The sequence below is a fragment of the Periplaneta americana genome, chromosome 7 (genome assembly GCF_040183065.1).
Source record: "Periplaneta americana isolate PAMFEO1 chromosome 7, P.americana_PAMFEO1_priV1, whole genome shotgun sequence".
Lineage (NCBI taxonomy): Eukaryota > Metazoa > Arthropoda > Insecta > Blattodea > Blattidae > Periplaneta > Periplaneta americana.
Genome location: NC_091123.1, coordinates 82,915,145 through 82,932,253, shown reverse-complemented (window position 1 = coordinate 82,932,253; position 17,109 = coordinate 82,915,145).

The following is a 17,109-nucleotide window of genomic DNA, read 5'->3' as shown; positions in this document are numbered from 1 at the left end:
CCAAATACTGTGTTGGAAAGTGCTTTGAAGTCTGTCTTGGATTAAATGTAGCCTACACGATTTGGGTTTCTCCGTTGTTTTCCCCAGTTGTCAGTAATCCCATGGCGAATACTCAGACTGATTTCGCTAGAGTGATAAATATCCGTGAAATTTGTACGCAGTTGTTAAATAATCGACTAATTAATTTCTTCTAGTCTTTACATCATCAGCATCAATATCAACTTTAAACTAAGTACGTAGCCTCTTCAGAAGTGGTTTCACTGATCATAGTCTCTAACTATATTTTATAAACGAGACTTTAGACATTCACAAGCCGCTGGACTCCCTATCATCTGGCAGCATGACGCAAGGTCTCCGCTTAAGAAAACACATGACTATTCCTATGGAAGGAAGATATTTATCTCAACTTCTGTGCTGGGTATTGAACTCGGGCATACGGAAACGCTGCCGCTTTTGTACTGCAAGGAATATCTTTATTTTTAAACGTGTTCATCACGTCGTTAATTGAGCATTTAGTATAATTTCAAGTTTAAAGTGTTGAAGTTATTTTGATTGTACTGTAGCAGTAAGGAATTCTAAAAATGAAAACAACGTGAATAAAAAAAAAGAGCTGAACTTGGGAACTTCTGAATAATAAAGACTCAGGAAAGACACAACTTTGTTGATAGGGCGGGTAACTGAGAGAAGGCAATTAGACTTAAAATAGTACCACAAGCCGTAGATTTTCCCCTACGAGCTTAGGAAATGAAGATGGCAACGTTGGAAGATGCGACAGTCTCCCTTTTATAAATGTACTGTAGCTCGTAGCGTTGAACTGTGAACTCGGAGTACAGCAAATCTCAAAGAAAGATAAACATTCATTCTTTACATCGAGAGTGGCATTACTCACAGGATCATACTCGCTGCCAAAAATGTAACAAATTATCACAGCAGAAGGAAATGAACATATTGATGGACTGAATTATGTTCTTCGGTTTTCTTCCACGTAAAGGAAGCTGAAGGACGTGCGGCTCGCAACTGGAACAGTTTGGTTGTGAGATGATAACTGCACCAGTAGCGGCTGGTGGTCAAAATAATGAGTGTGCTACAATTTCTATATTGGTCTACTGTATACATTTACTTATATGTATTTATCTTAATTTGAGACTCGCCTAGTGACGAAATATGAAATCCATACGACGTTCCTTCCTACTGCAGAACCTGTCAATTAACCTAGTGTTAAACCCTTCATCTTGGACATCATACTCTTTTCTATTGACAGTGTTGCTAGAGCAGTGAGGCGATCCTGGGACATAATGTTCCTTAAAAAGGTTTTTATGCGTTTTAAGCAAGAAAAACATTTTTCTGGCTCAGCAGTGGTCATTGGTGTTGTAACCAAAATATTGAACAACTTCGTTATTTCACAGAATGGATCCTGTGAATTGTTGGAGACTATGTATTGTAACAATTGAACACCCATCTATATTCCGGAAGTCAGGTCTTCCGTATAGAACTCAAAGTTGTGTCTTTAACACTCTTTTGTTCAGTACAGTATAGCTGTTGACAGCAACTTCAAGTTCAGTTCAGGAAAATTAGGCGATGCGAAAAATTGCCAGAAAATTTGCTGTTTAACAATTTTGTTGCATCTAGGTAGCTTAAAGACTGGAAACGATGAGTAGTTTCCTGAATTATACGGTCAAATACTTTCTTGGCATCAATTTTTTGGGATTCTATTTTCCGTCTCTTGCTGACTGATTCAGGAGGAACCTGAAAAAACAGGTAGATGCAACAGCAGTAGTCGGACACTTGAATTACCAAATACCTTGTACATAGTTCCGAGTTCTTCCACAAACAAGCATTCTTTCGTTATGCTTTACTTTTACAATCTCCAAGCTGTGTTGTGCTGAAGCTGACTACAGCACTTCCCCGCGTAAAAATAGCCAATCAGGGCAGTGATTTCAGCTTCTCACATGCGCATTAATTGTCTAAATTCTCATGTAGAATTTTGAGTAGCACCACGTAGCACATTGTACCCCCTGAGGCACCAAATAGCTAAGAGCGAAGACTAAACACACTATAACGCGTCATGAACGTAACCACGGAAAATTGTCAAATGGCAGATCAGATACTATGGTGGTATTGCAAATACATTATTTGAGCAAAAATTATCATTGTGCTGTAGCACTGTAGCACATAAGGACGGGCCGCCTCTGAACTGCACATGCGCAGACTTGGTTAATAAAAACCTAAACTAACTATTCCTAACCTTCGTATAGACTGCAAGATGTGTAACCGGAGCACGAGGGAACTTCTTGATTTGATCTGGAATGTGCACGCGAAAATAAATCCAGGTAAGGATCACGCTGGCACGGCATGAGAGGTCCGCGCATGCGCCACAGCCAAACTGTTCCTGTCGCGAGCCCCTCCTTCTATCTAATCTGAAAGAAACGTAATATCCACGGAGAGTGGAAAACAGAAAGAGTTGGCTATAGGATTAAAAATAAAGTTAACGTATATTACAAATAAAGTAATGAAGCCATAATAATTGCACTTTGATCAATAATTTTGTTGTAAGCACAGAAATAGAACTGTTAAGAAGTGAACCCTACAATCTACAGCATGATTCTATCTATCTATCTATCTATCTATCTATCTATCTATCTATCTATCTATCTATCTATCTATCTATCTATCTATCTATCTATCTATCTATCTATCTATCTATCTATCTATCTATCTATCTATCCATCTATCCATCTATCTATCTATCTATCTATCTATCTATCTATCTATCTATCTATCTATCTATCTATCTATCTATCTATCTATCTATCTATCTATCTATCTATCCGTCCGTCCGTCCATCCATCCATCCGTCTATCTATCTATCTATCTATCTATCTATCTATCTATCTATCTATCTATCTATCTATCTATCTATCTATCTATCTATCTATCTATCTATCTATCTATCTGTCTGTCTGTCTGTCTGTCTGTCTGTCTGTCTGTCTGTCTGTCTGTCTGTCTATCTATCTATCTATCTATCTATCTATCTATCTATCTAATTATTACTATTATTAATACTCCCGTGCCGTGGCGTCGCGGTCTAAGGCTTCCTGCCTATGACACGCGTTACGGAATGCGCGCTGGTTCGAGTCCTCGTGAGGGAAGAAATTTTCTCATTAAATTTCGGCCAGTGTATGGGACCGGAGCCTACCCAGCATCGTGATGCACTTGTGGAGCTATGATAGGTAGCGAAAATCCGGTTTCGCAAACCAACTATGACGGCTGAGGGGATCATCGTGCTAACCACATAATACCTCCATTCTGGTTGGATGATCGTCCACCTCTGCTTCGGGGTGTGAACGTGAGGCCAGCAGCCGGCTGGTCGGTCTTGGCCCTTCATGGGCTGTAGCGCCATGGATTTAAATTTACTTTTAGTATTATTAATAACTCTATTCTGATTGAAGTTGGTCCTAAGAGGATACCAATAAAATATGGAGTATGCCAACATTATTTAACATTGCCATAAATTATTTTTACACTGAAATTTGCCATCCAAATTTCGCTAATAAACATGAATACGAGTATTGTCTAGATCAGGGGTCGGCAATCTTTTTGTAAGAGTGGGCCACAATAATAAGAAATGAAGGAGACCGGGGTCAGACATGATTCACAGTTGAATGAATGATAAATATCATTCTAATATATATATATATATATATATATATATATATATATATATATATATATATATATATATACAGAATTATCCTCTTCAATATTTCGTTATAAGTTATATTAAAAAATTGAAGAAATAATATAACTAAACAAAATAGCAACTATAGTATGTAAATTATCATCTGTAACTTTGAATTTATGAATCTACCAAAGTTACATAACAATATGTGCTTAAATTGTACAAATGAAAATCTGACATTACAATTTACGCCTTAACTTTAATGAGAAGATTGCGGCTGAATTTTAAATGTAAGAAAATTGATGGCTATTTCGAAGTTGGTGACTGATATGCGTGAACAGTGATGCAAATGGTCATCAGTTATTTTTTAGGGAAATTTGATTTTACATAGTCTATTTCATCTTTGAAAACGACTGCTCACATATATAGCCTAAGTACTTCCGAAAACTGTCAACATTTTAGTTGCAATTTTTTATGCTAGGAGACTGTGTAACTGAGAGACATTTGAATTGGTCATTGCTAAAAGGCCCTTTCTCCGTATTTTTGCAAAAATGAGTTAACTACAGATTCAACATCCTTACACATAAATACACAATCTGTGCTAAAAGGACTTTCCTCAAGCCTTCATACACACGCACAGTTGAGCATTTCATTTTTAGTGTCATGCTAAAATGCCCTTACTCAAGGATAGAGGGCCTTCTAGCTGTGAACTTGTCATTTAGCGGTGTTTCCATCTGATGACAAACTTTTATACTTACTATACTATCAGCTATCTTCATTGTTTGAAGCGGTCTGTTTATTCTGCTCTGATCTTTATTTGTGTTTTAATACAAATTATTATATTATACGCAATTTCGGCTAATTAAAATGGAGACTGAGAGTTTGAAAAGCAAAAAGAGATGTAGTGATACTTGCAGTTGGAAACGAAATATATTAAAGAAAGCCAAAGTTAAAGGCACTGAACATGTGACTTACTCTGGAGAATTGGTGGCTGAAAGACGAACTGGTGAGGATTGTAGGTAAGTTCAGAATATTTACACTGAATCACTGACAAAAATGAATATTGCATAAAAATGTTATTTCTTAGGCCACAAAAATCTTTATAGGCTATATAAAATATTTATGCATGCACAAAAATAAAGTCACTCATTAACTGGTGGCCCATGTTTTACAAAAGAGGTCTTTCTGTAGAATCTTATGGTAGAAAGGTACCTCGGTGTTTGAAGTTGCCATTCGCCCCTGCGAGTTATTATGAATATATGTACAATGCCACTCTCCCTCATATTGTTTCAGCATCCAAGTTCATTTATGGTTGTATTAGGCATACCTTTGCTCTTTGTCTACCTGGAATTGAAAACATAGTCCTTCCCCAACGTCCTACTTATGATGAATTGATTGCAATCAACCCAGACAAAATGCAGGATATCAAGAAAATTCTATGCTACATTCCCCATGAACAGTTACCTTATTATGAGAAAGTTGTAAATTCTCCACTAGCAGAACATAGAGAAAATACAGAATGAAATCGTCAAGTTAGATTTAAAACAAGGGCCTAAAACTTTGTAATACGCAATTAAAATATATTTTAAGAAGAGAAATATACTTTTAACTTGAAATAATGGTACTTTATTTAATTTACAATCCTGTATTTTATTACAGTACTCCATTTTTAACCAAATGTGAAATTATTTTAAGTTCACTGCTAAAAGGCCCTTAAATTTGAATTTTTAATTAATAATATTATACAAACTACATACGACAACAAAATAAAAATTGTGCTTCCAGAAAGCACAAATATACCTTTATGATGGACAGTCACCACATTGCTCTACGAAGATTAGCATTTCTTAAAAACAGTTTTTTTCGATTTATTCAGAACTAACATTTTTGGACAAAGGGCCTTCTAGCAATGACCAATTCATTTGTAAAACTGTAGCCTGGTATTTGAATGAAATATTTCTTTCAGTTCGTCATTAGTCTGCATGTCAATGAGTTCAAGTTGGTACATTTCAGATAGGCTACTGTATCTATTTCAATGGCGAAAGGATTCTGAAATAAGCGAATATCCTTGGATTGTGTATTAAAATCTTCAAATCGTACATGAAATTCCTTCTGCAACAACTCTAACATTTCGCAAAATCTTTCGTGAGGAACTGTGGTACTTCCTTCTTGTGAAATACTCTTGCAGCAAGAGAAATAGAAATAGTCTTCTCTCATTCAACTGTTTGGCAAAGGGTTGGAGTTTCAGTTCGAATGATTTTACATCTGAAAACATATCAATTTTAATAGTTAATTTTAATATAACATATAAGAGAGGGGGGGTGTGCCTCTCCTACTAATCAATTGTAGTAGAAGCTATTAAGTTTCCCAAAATAATAATTTATTTCGAGGTTGAAAGAAAATGTTAAATTTTTTAAATCTATTATTTTATTTATATACTTTCTACCTTTCACCAGTGGGCCGGAAAGAACTACATTGCGGGCCGTAGGTTGCCGATCCCTGTTCTAGATTCTAAAAAGCGATCCACGTTTGCGAATGAATTATTGCCATTGGTTTTAGGGTAGGCTACTTGTACTAATTCTGGCTGACGCAACCCCAGTCTTCACCGAGAACCTGTGCCCTGTATACTGGTGTTTCAAAAATACGGGGCATAATTTCAGGTATGTATTTCCCACATGTAGACAATCAAAATAGTTCATAACAACATGTGTCCGGAAATGCTTCATTTCCGAGTTATGGCCTTCACAACATTGAAATTCACCGGAACGTTTTTCTTTGCGCAGGTCGTTGTCATTACAGAAGATGTTCAAAATGTCCACCTCCTGCTTGAATACAGACCTCACATCGATGTATCATTGACCTGAGAACACGATCCCAAACTCCAGGAGTATTGCGTATGTCCTCAGAACATGCCACAATTCGATTCTGAAGGGATTCCAAATCAGGCACCGGAGACGAATAAACCAATGATTTTAAATGGCCCCACAAGTAGAAATCGAGAGGGTTCAGATCAGGTGAGCGTGGAGGCCAAGCAATTGGGCCACCTCTACCTATCCATCGATCAGGAAACCTTCGATCCAAGTACCGGCGAGCCGTACGACTGAAGTGTGCAGGAGCGCCATCATGCAAGAAGTGAATGTGTTGACGATTGATCAGTGGAGTGTCTTCTAAAACATGAGGTATGGTGTTTTCCAGGAAGTTTGTGTACGCCTGCCCCGTAAGTCTGTTTACAAGTACATGGGGTCCAACTAATCGATCACCAATGATACCGGCTCACATGTTGAGGGAGAACCGCACCTGGTGATGAGATGGAACAGTTGCACGTGGGTTTTCATACGCCCATACATGCTGATTTTGGAAATTTGTTATGCCATCTCGTGTGAACTGTGCTTCATCTGTAAATAATACTAAGACAGGAAAGTTCGGATTTACACCACACTGCTGCAAGAACCACTGACAGAACCTAACTCGTGCAGGGCAATCTGCTGGTGACAGGGCCTGTACACGTTGCAAATGATAAGGATACAATTGATACTCTTTCAACAGACTCCAGACAGTCGTATGAGGAACAATGACTTGCAACGCTACCCTTCGTGTGCTGATAGAAGGAGTCATGTTCACAGCCTCCAGAATCTCCTCCTGTACTTCTGAAGTTGTAGATCTTGGTCGTCCCCTTCCCAAACCAGGAGAGTTAAATTTTCCATACTCGCACAGACGGTAATGGAGACGTAGAAATGTCTTCCGATCTGGACATTGTCGCTGTGGGTACCTCTCCTGGTACAAACGACGAGCCAGCGCAGCATTGCCGTCCGCCTTACCGTACATGAAGTGTATCTCTGCCAGCTCTTGATTTGAATACATGTCGCACAGTCTAACGCCTACGCAACACTGAATGTAACCTTCGCCTCGGAATGAACTGTCAGAGTGCCCTCTTAATGTCTCCTTTGACGGCAACGACCTGCGGAAAGAAAAACGTTCCGGTGAATTTCAATGTTGTGAAGGCCATAACTTGGAAATGAAGCATTTCCGGACACATGTTGTAATGAATTATTTTGATTGTCTACATGTGGGAAATACATACCTTAAATTATGCCCCGTATTTTTGAAACACCCTGTATAACGTAGAGCTAGACTAATAAGAAGTCATATAATTGAATTATATATGGGAATTACAGTTTCTTGATAACTAAAATGCCTCTGATTGAGGTTCTGGCTGATATGTACATCAGATCTTTTATCAGACAGTAGGGCCTAGGCCCTACAGCTCATTTGACGTGAAATAATATGTAGCACTGTCAGAGATGTATGTAGAGGAGGAAAGGAATTGGCCATCCTACCCCATTATCTCCTGACTCAGTTGCCTCATGAATGAGCGATGACTTATTGTTGTCACTTATGAAATTTCAATCTGTCTTCAGATAGATGTAGATTCATTTTCCGGGCTGAGAGGCCGTGGTCTATTGGTTGGTTTTATACCAGACGTTTCGTCTGCAACTACGGCAGTTGCAGACGAAACGTCTGGTATAAAACCAACCAATAGACCACGGCCTCTCAGCCCGGAAAATGAATCTACATCTATAGACTCCGGCCGTGAAAGCCTACACTGCATGTCTTCAGATAGTTGGCTAAGCAACGAGATCCATAATTCGGTTGTAGCTCAAATTTTTCACCAAAGCACACGAATGTCTATAACTTTACTATAATATCGAACGTTTTCCTTACATTTTTTTATATTTTATCATTACTTGTAAACATCTAATTAATTTCAGAAAGTCAATCGCTTGAATGTGGCAACTGTATAGGACAGTGATGTCAAAGCAAACTCATTTTTCTGACCTTGACGTCTTGCGCGGGCATCAAGCGCTAGGTATGGAAGGAGGAAGGATTATGTATATGAAGAAGCAGCCTGTTGGATTAAGAAAACAGTGGTGTACAAACTTCAAATGGAACGTGAAATGTTATGTCGTTATTTTTATATGTCTTCTTTCTGTTTGATTATTATCTGTAAAACAAAAGTACTAACACCAATTTCTTAATATTGCTGTTGTGTTTTAAACGTTAATAACATAATGAAGAATTAAGAAGGAATATTCACATAAATTCCATAGTAGTTTAACTATACTGTACTAAGTGAATGAAACACATCATTCATAAAGAAAGTGATATCCCAAAGAAAGAGATTAACTACGACATGATAGTTTGAATTGATATTGATGGTATCTTTAGTCTTATAAACGTAATCAATAAACAAATCAAAACAAAGTTACCTAGGTACTGTATATGTTTTAACTGTAACTAATATTACATAACAAAACTCTTATTGCATTATGCTCTTAAGGTGATATTGGTGCGCAACTTCCTATAATCAGAATATTGAATTATTTTCTCGAAATCTTCTGAAGCTATAGAGCTGACGTTTTTACAATATGGGCACATATCTTTTGTTTATGATGTAACAGTAGTTGCTTTGTTAATTTTATTAATTTCCTTACAAGCAATTTCCATGCGAATATTTTCACAATTTTCAATAGGCTATACTATCTTCAGTAATATGTATTTACGATATATTATATTTACGAAAACATTGTTTCAGTGCCTGTAAAACTACTAAACAAACAAATCTGAAAATTTCACTTTTCTGTAAAAAAGAAAATGGAGAAAATATTCCTTTTGAATAAAAGAGCAAACTTGTGAAAAATGAGCATTAAAATTAAAACTTACATCCTTATAATGCACTTATACTTCTCATTAAATCTAAAAATTAACATGGATACAGTTTTTAATAAGTTCTCTTCCCTTTATCCATTGGATCAGTCCTGACCATCCCTGTATATAGCTCGACCAAACGGCATATACCACCTCTCTCGTCTGTTTCTTTCCTTTCCGCTGTAAAGCGCTCAGACTCTCCTGAGTTCTAAAGCGCGCGCTTGCGCCTATGGGCATCAGTTAACATGACTGTTATAGGATGTCAATGGAGATAGCCACAGCTGTTTCTGCAGTAAGTAATAAACCTGTTAAGTTGCGTTAAGTGGACATTCAAAGAAGTCACCGAACTGCATACGAGGAAACTGAAGGAACTCTATATTAGGGTATACCTTAAATACCTGTATATTGGAAAAAATATATAGGAAAAATATAGGGACCACACCTAAATTTGTTCAGTTTAGTGAGAAAATAATTCCCTTAAAATATTGCGTTAATGGGGGGGGGGGGAGGAAAAACTTGCCGCAATCGTCCCCAAATAATTAATTTTTATTCGTTTTTACCGCTCTATATTTTAATGAGTTTAATTTGTTTTGTTGTTTTTATTTATACCTTCTCATTCAATTTGCCCAGCTTTGATGGAGGGAGATAGAACATACACACATTCATACAAAATGACAATATGACAAGTATGTGGAAGTAAAAGCCAAAAGGTTTTTCGAATGATTTCGTTTATTTATCATAAGGGAATGGAAGTGGAGCAAGTTAATCTTGTTTTAGTTTTAGATCGTTGATAAAGTAGATTTCTTTACATCTGGATATTGGCGTCCATATTTTGAAAATTGTGTGAAGAATTGAGTACTTTTCCTCTTCGTTTCTAGTCAATATTCCATTATATTCTTTCACAATTTTAACTCGTTCTGCAGCATCATTAAATACGTTCAGTCTATTAACTTTTTCTGAACCTGGAACTATCATGGCTTTCTCATAATCTTAAGGTAATTTAATCTTATAATAGACACACTTATTTTTATTCGCATATGCCATCTTACGATCAATTCCTAATAAATTAGGAGGACTAATTGCCCTGTTTCAGCCAAACATGAAGTAAATCAAATTATTGATCAAGGAAATGTAAAAAAAAAAATATATTCAAATATAAACCTGGAAATCATAAAACTTTATTAAATTATAATTCCCTACTAAAAATACAAAAGGATCTCTATCCTGAGCAAGATTAATCCAGTTCCTAACATCATATCCCACCACTCTCAAATTCATTTTAATATTATTCTCCCATCTACGTCTCGGCCTCCCCAAAAGTCTTTTTTTCCTCCTACCTCCCAACTAACACTCTATATGCATTTCTGGATTCACCCATACGTGCTGCATGCCCTACCCTTTTCAAACGTCTGGATTTAATGTTCCTAATTACGTCAGGTGACGAATACAATGCGTGCAGTTCCGCGTTGTGTAACTTTCTGCATTCTCCTGTAACATCATCCCTCCTAGCCCCAAATGTTTTCCTAAATATCTTATTCTCGAACACCCTTAACTTCTGTTCCTCTCTCAAAATGAGAGTCCAAGTTTCACAACCATACAGAACAACCAGTAATACAACGATTTTATAAATTCTAACTTTCAGGTTTTTTGAGAGCAGACTGGATGACACAGCTTCTCAACCGAATAATAACAGGCCTTTCTAATATTTATTCTGCGTTTAATTCCCTCCCGAGTGTCATTTATATTTGTTGCTGTTGCTCCGAGATAGCCTATTTGAATTTTTCCACCTTTTCAAACGATAAATTTCCAATTTTTATATTTCAATTTCGTACTATGTTCTGGTCACGAGACATAATAAAAAAACTCTGTTTTTTCGAGATTTACTTCCAAACATAACTCTTTACTTGTTTAAACTAAAATTCCCGTGTTTTCCCTGTGGATTTTCTCCTAACATATTCACGTCATCTGCATAAACAAGCAGCTGACGTAACCCGTTCAATTCCAAACCCTGTGTTATCTTAGACTTTCCTAATGGCCTATTCTAGAGCAAAGTTAAAAAGTAAAGGTGATAAAGCATCTTCTTGCTTTAGCCCACAGTGAATTGGAAAAGCATCAGACTGAAACTACCCTATACGGACTCTGCTATACTTTTCACTGAGACACATTTTAATTAATCGAACTAGTTTCTTGGGAATACCAAATTCATTAAGAATAGTACATAGAATTTCTCTCTTAACGAATCATATGTCTTTTTGAAATCTACAAATAACATACTATGCCCTCATACTCCCATTTTTTCTCCAATATCTGTCGAATGCAATATATAATCAATAGTCGATCTGTTGCGCGTAAAACCACCTTGATGATCCCCAATAACGTCCTCTATATATGAAGTTATTCTTCTCAAAAGAATATTGGACAAAATATTGTACAATGTCAACAAAAGTGATATTCCTCCAAAGTTACTACAATTGGTCTTTTCCCCCTTCTTAAAGATACTGTAGGTGCAATTATGGGCTTATTCTATTGTTCTGGTACAATTTCCTTTTCCCAAATAGCAAGTAAAAGCTTATAAATTTCAATAGACAATGCGCTTCCACCCTCTTGTATCAATTCTGCTGGAATTTGATTTATACATGGAGACTTGCATTTTTTCAGCTTTTCTATCGCAGTTTCAACTTCAGAAAATGTGGGCTCGGGTACATACGGCTCTGCAGCTTGTATTTGAATTTCGTCCCGATCAATTCTATTTGGCTTATGTACAGTACATTTAGTAGTTGCCCAAAATAGTTTTTCCATCTGTTCAGGATGGAATAAGTGTCTGGAAGCAAGTCACCATTCTCATCCTTGATCACGTTTACTTTTGTCTGATATCCATTCTTAAATTCCTTTATGTTCTTATATAAATCTCTAATGTTTTTATTCTCACTATTTGTTTCTACCTCATTCAGTTTTTCCTTCAAGTAATCTCTCTTTTTGTTCCTAAGTGTACGACTTGCTTCCCGTCTTTCATTGAAATAAGTATCTCTATTCGCCTGGACGGGATCATGTAAGAATTTCAATTTTGCCTGTTTCCTTCTTTCTACTACCATGCAACAAAGATAGTAAGCTTAGTAAAGTAAAATGATTGTATAAACTACTCAGCAAATCAGTAAAAATCTATTATTATTATTATTATTATTATTATTATTATTATTATTATTATTATTATTATTATTATTATTATTAATTTTCAAATGGCTTTTAGAGAAAACGGAGCTTCATTGCCGCACTCACATAACCCTGCCATTGGTCCGTATCCTGAATAAGATTAATCCAGTCCCTAGCATCATATCCCACCTCCCTCAAATCCATTTTAATATTATCTCCCATCTACGTCTCAGCCTTCCCAGGTCTTCTAACTAACACTCTATATGCATTTCTGGATTCACCCATATGTGCTACATGACCTGCACATTTCAAACATCAGGATGTAATGTTCCTAATCATGTTAGGTGGAGAATACAATGCGTGCAATTCTGTGTTGTGTAACGTTCTCCATCCTTCTGTGAGTTTATCTTTCTTAGTCCCAAATATTTTCCTATCCACCTTATTCTCGAATACACTTATCCTCTGTTCCTGTCTCAAAGTGAGAGTCATAGTTTATTATTATTATTATTATTACTTACTTACCTACTTACATACAAATGGCTTTTAAGGAACCCGAAGGTTCATTGCCGCCCTCACATAAGCCCGCCAGCGGTCCCTATCCTGTGCAAGATTAATCCAGTCTATATCATCATACCCCACCTCCCTCAAATCCATTTTAATATTATCCTCCCATCTACGTCTCGGCCTCCCTAAAGGTCTTTTTCCCTCCGGTCTCCCAACTAACACTCTATATGCATTTCTGGATTCGCCCATACGTGCTACATGCCCTGCCCATCTCAAACGTCTGGATTTAATGTTCCTAATTACGTCAGGTGAAGAATACAATGCGTGCAGTTCTGTGTTGTGTAACTTTCTCCATTCTCCTGTAACTTCATCCCACTTAGCCCCAAATATTTTCCTAAGCACCTTATTCTCAAACACCCTGAACCTATGTTCCTCTCTCAGAGTGAGAGTCCAAGTTTCACAACCATACAGAACAACCGGTAATATAACTGTTTTATAAATTCTAACTTTCAGATTTTTGGACAGCAGACTGGATGATAAGAGCTTCTCAACCGAATAATAACACGCATTTCTCATATTTATTCTGTGTTTAATTTCCTCCCGAGTGTCATTTATATTTGTTACTGTTGCTCCAAGATATTTGAATTTTTCCACCTCTTCGAAGGATAAATCTCCAATTTTTATATTTCCATTTCGTACAATATTCTGGTCACGAGACATAATCATATACTTTGTCTTTTCGGGATTTACTTGCAAACCGATCGCTCTACTTGCTTCAAATAAAATTTCCGTGTTTTCCCTAATCGTTTGTGTATTTTCTCCTAATATATTCACGTCATCCGCATAGACAAGAAGCTGATGTAACCCGTTCAATTCCAAACCCTGCCTTTTATCCTGAACTTTCCTAATGGCATATTCTAGCGCGAAGTTAAAAAGTAAAGGTGATAGTGCATCTCCTTGCTTTAGCCCGCAGTGAATTGGAAAAGCATCAGATAGAAACTGACCTATACGGACTCTGCTGTATGTTTCACTGAGACACATTTTAATTAATCGAACTAGTTTCTTGGGAATACCAAATTCAATAAGAATATCATATAATACTTCCCTCTTAACCGAGTCATATGCCTTTTTGAAATCTATGAATAACTGATGTACTGTACCCTTATACTCCCATTTTTTCTCCATTATCTGTCGAATACAAAAAATCTGATCAATAGTCGATCTATTACGCCGAAAACCGCACTGATGATCCCCAATAATTTCATCTACGTACGGAGTTAATCTTCTCAAAATAATATTGGACAAAATTTTGTACGACGTCAACAAAAGTGATATTCCTCGAAAGTTACCACAGTTGGTTTTGTCCCCCTTTTTAAAAATAGGTACAATTATGGACTCCTTTCATTGTTCTGGTACAATTTCCTTTTCCCAAATAGCAAGTACAAGTTTATAAATTTCGCTATATAATGCGCTTCCGCCCTCTTGTATTAATTCTGCCGGAATTTGATCGATACCTGGAGACTTGTACTTTTTCAGATTTTCTAACGCAATTTCGACTTCTGAAAGCGTGGGTTCGGGTATAAATGGCTCAACAGTTTGTATTTCAATTTCGTCCCGATCATTTCTATTTGGCCTATGTACATTTAGTAGTTGCGCAAAATAGTTTTTCCATCTGTTTAGGATTGATGGAGAGTCTGCAAGCAAGTCACCATTCTCATCCTTGATCACGTTTACCCTTGGCTGATATCCGTTCTTAAATTCCTTTATACCCTTATATAAATCTCGAATGTTTTTATTCTTACTATTTGTTTCTACCTCATTCAGTTTTTCCTTCAAGTAACCTCTCTTTTTATTCCTAAGTGTACGACTTGCTTCCCGTCTTTCATTGAAATAATTATCTCTTTTCTCCTCAACTGGATCCTATAAGAATTTCAATTTTGCCTGTTTCCTTCTTTCTACTACCATGCAACAATCTTCATCAAACCACGGTTTCTTTTTCTTAGTTTCATAATAACCTATGCTCTGCTCAGCTGCAATTTTGATACTATCTCTGATATTTTCCCACACGCTATTAACATCTAATTCTTTCTCAACTTCGTCGGAACTTTATAAAGTGGCAAACCTATTCGAAATTTCGACCTGATAATTTTGCTTAGCTTCCTCGTCCTTTAATTTCAAAATATTGAATTTAGTAATATTAACTTGTTGCTCTACTCGCTTGGCTACTGATAATCTTTCTCTTAATTCTCCAATCACCAAATAATGGTCAGAATTACAGTCTGCACCCCTGAAAGTTCGAATATCTACTATACTAGTATGTCTCCGTTTATCTATCAAGATGTGATCTATTTGGTTGTGTGTCAATCCATATGGTGAAGTCCAAGTATATTTATGTATATCCTTATGGGGGAATGTTGACAATTAAATGTTGACAATTAAATTTTTCGATGTGGCAAAGTTGACTAATCTAACTCCATTGTCACTACTAATTGTGTGTAGGCTCTCTTTTCCAATAGTTGGTCTAAAAATATCCTCCCGTCCTACTTTAGCATTGAAATCCCCCAATAAAATTTTCATGTGATATCTAGGGAACTGATCAAAAGTATGTTCCAATTCCTCATAGAAGCTATTCTTTATATGGTCGTCTTTCTCTTCTGTAGGGGCGTGAGCATTTATAACTATGATGTCGCACCATCTACCCTTAAGTACTAAATATGATAACCTGTCACTGATAAATTCGACCTTTTTTACTGCTGATTTTATTCTTTTATGAACAAAGAATCCTGTTCCTAATTGGTGATTATTGTTTCCTTCCCCATAATACAACAAATAATCTCCTATTTGTGATATGCCATTCCCATCTAACCTAACCTCTTGTACTCCCACGAAGTCTATTCTATATCTAGCTAGTTCTTTAGCTACTAGTGTTACCCCTCCTGTTCTATAAAGACTAGTTACGTTCCAAGTGCCAAATCTCAAAACCTTATTCCTTTGCTGTGGTCGTGCCAGAGAATCAGTCCTATTCCGAGGCTTATTATAGGGATACGTAACAAGCTGTTTTTTTACAGTGATGGGTTGTTAGCCCTTCGCCCAACCCCCAAGCTGGAGGACCACCCCTTATCGGCTGTCCACGACTGCTTATTCAATATATTCGCAGCTACCCTCCATATGGAGGCCGTCTCCTCTATCCGCAACCTGAGGACGCTCCATGCCGTGGTGATAGGGACCCACAATACATGGTATTATTATTATTATTATTATTATTATTATTATTATTATTATTATTATTACTACTATTGGAGACTCACAGTAAAGACAAATCTCTTAAATAATTTAAACGGATGAATAACTTAATGTTAATTAAACATTTATTTTGGAAAACGTATTATGTGTCTTTCTCGTATTAAATTTACATTACCTCGTTAACATGTTCCAGCCTGTTATCGGCCATCTTCAGAACTGGTTGTTGCTGGTCTTGGTGCCTTTTTTTGTTTCCTGTGGGAGTGTTTTTGTGTTTTGTAATGTGGACTCAAGGAATGTGTATTCTGAAATTGACTCCAATTACACTACACAAACACACCCCCAGAGGAAACACAAACAAAAGGCGCCTAGACCAGCAACAACCAGTTCTGAAGATGGCCGATAACAGGCTGAAACATGTTAACGAGGTAATGTAAAATTTAACTCGAGAAAGCACATAATACGTTTTCCGAAGTTATATAATGTTAAAAGTTGTGTAATCAAGATGTATAAACATTTATTTTCAAATAACTAGGTATGTTAAAATTGCTTGGATATTTCACTCCGCAAACGATTTCGCTTGGACTATCGGTACTCTACTAATTCGCGAGGTGTTCTTCTCATTTCCTTTTCGAAAATAATTCGACCGGTTCCCCTCATTGAACATAGTCGGCCTTTTTCTCTTTGATTGAAGAGAAAACGGCTTATCTTCTTCAGTTTTAATCACCTGCAAATATCTTTATCTTCATGTGCGATGTTGAAAAGTTCCTGTAATTTTTCTTTCTATACGGTACTTCCTCCCCTCCCGTTTATAAATTCTCCACTCAGTG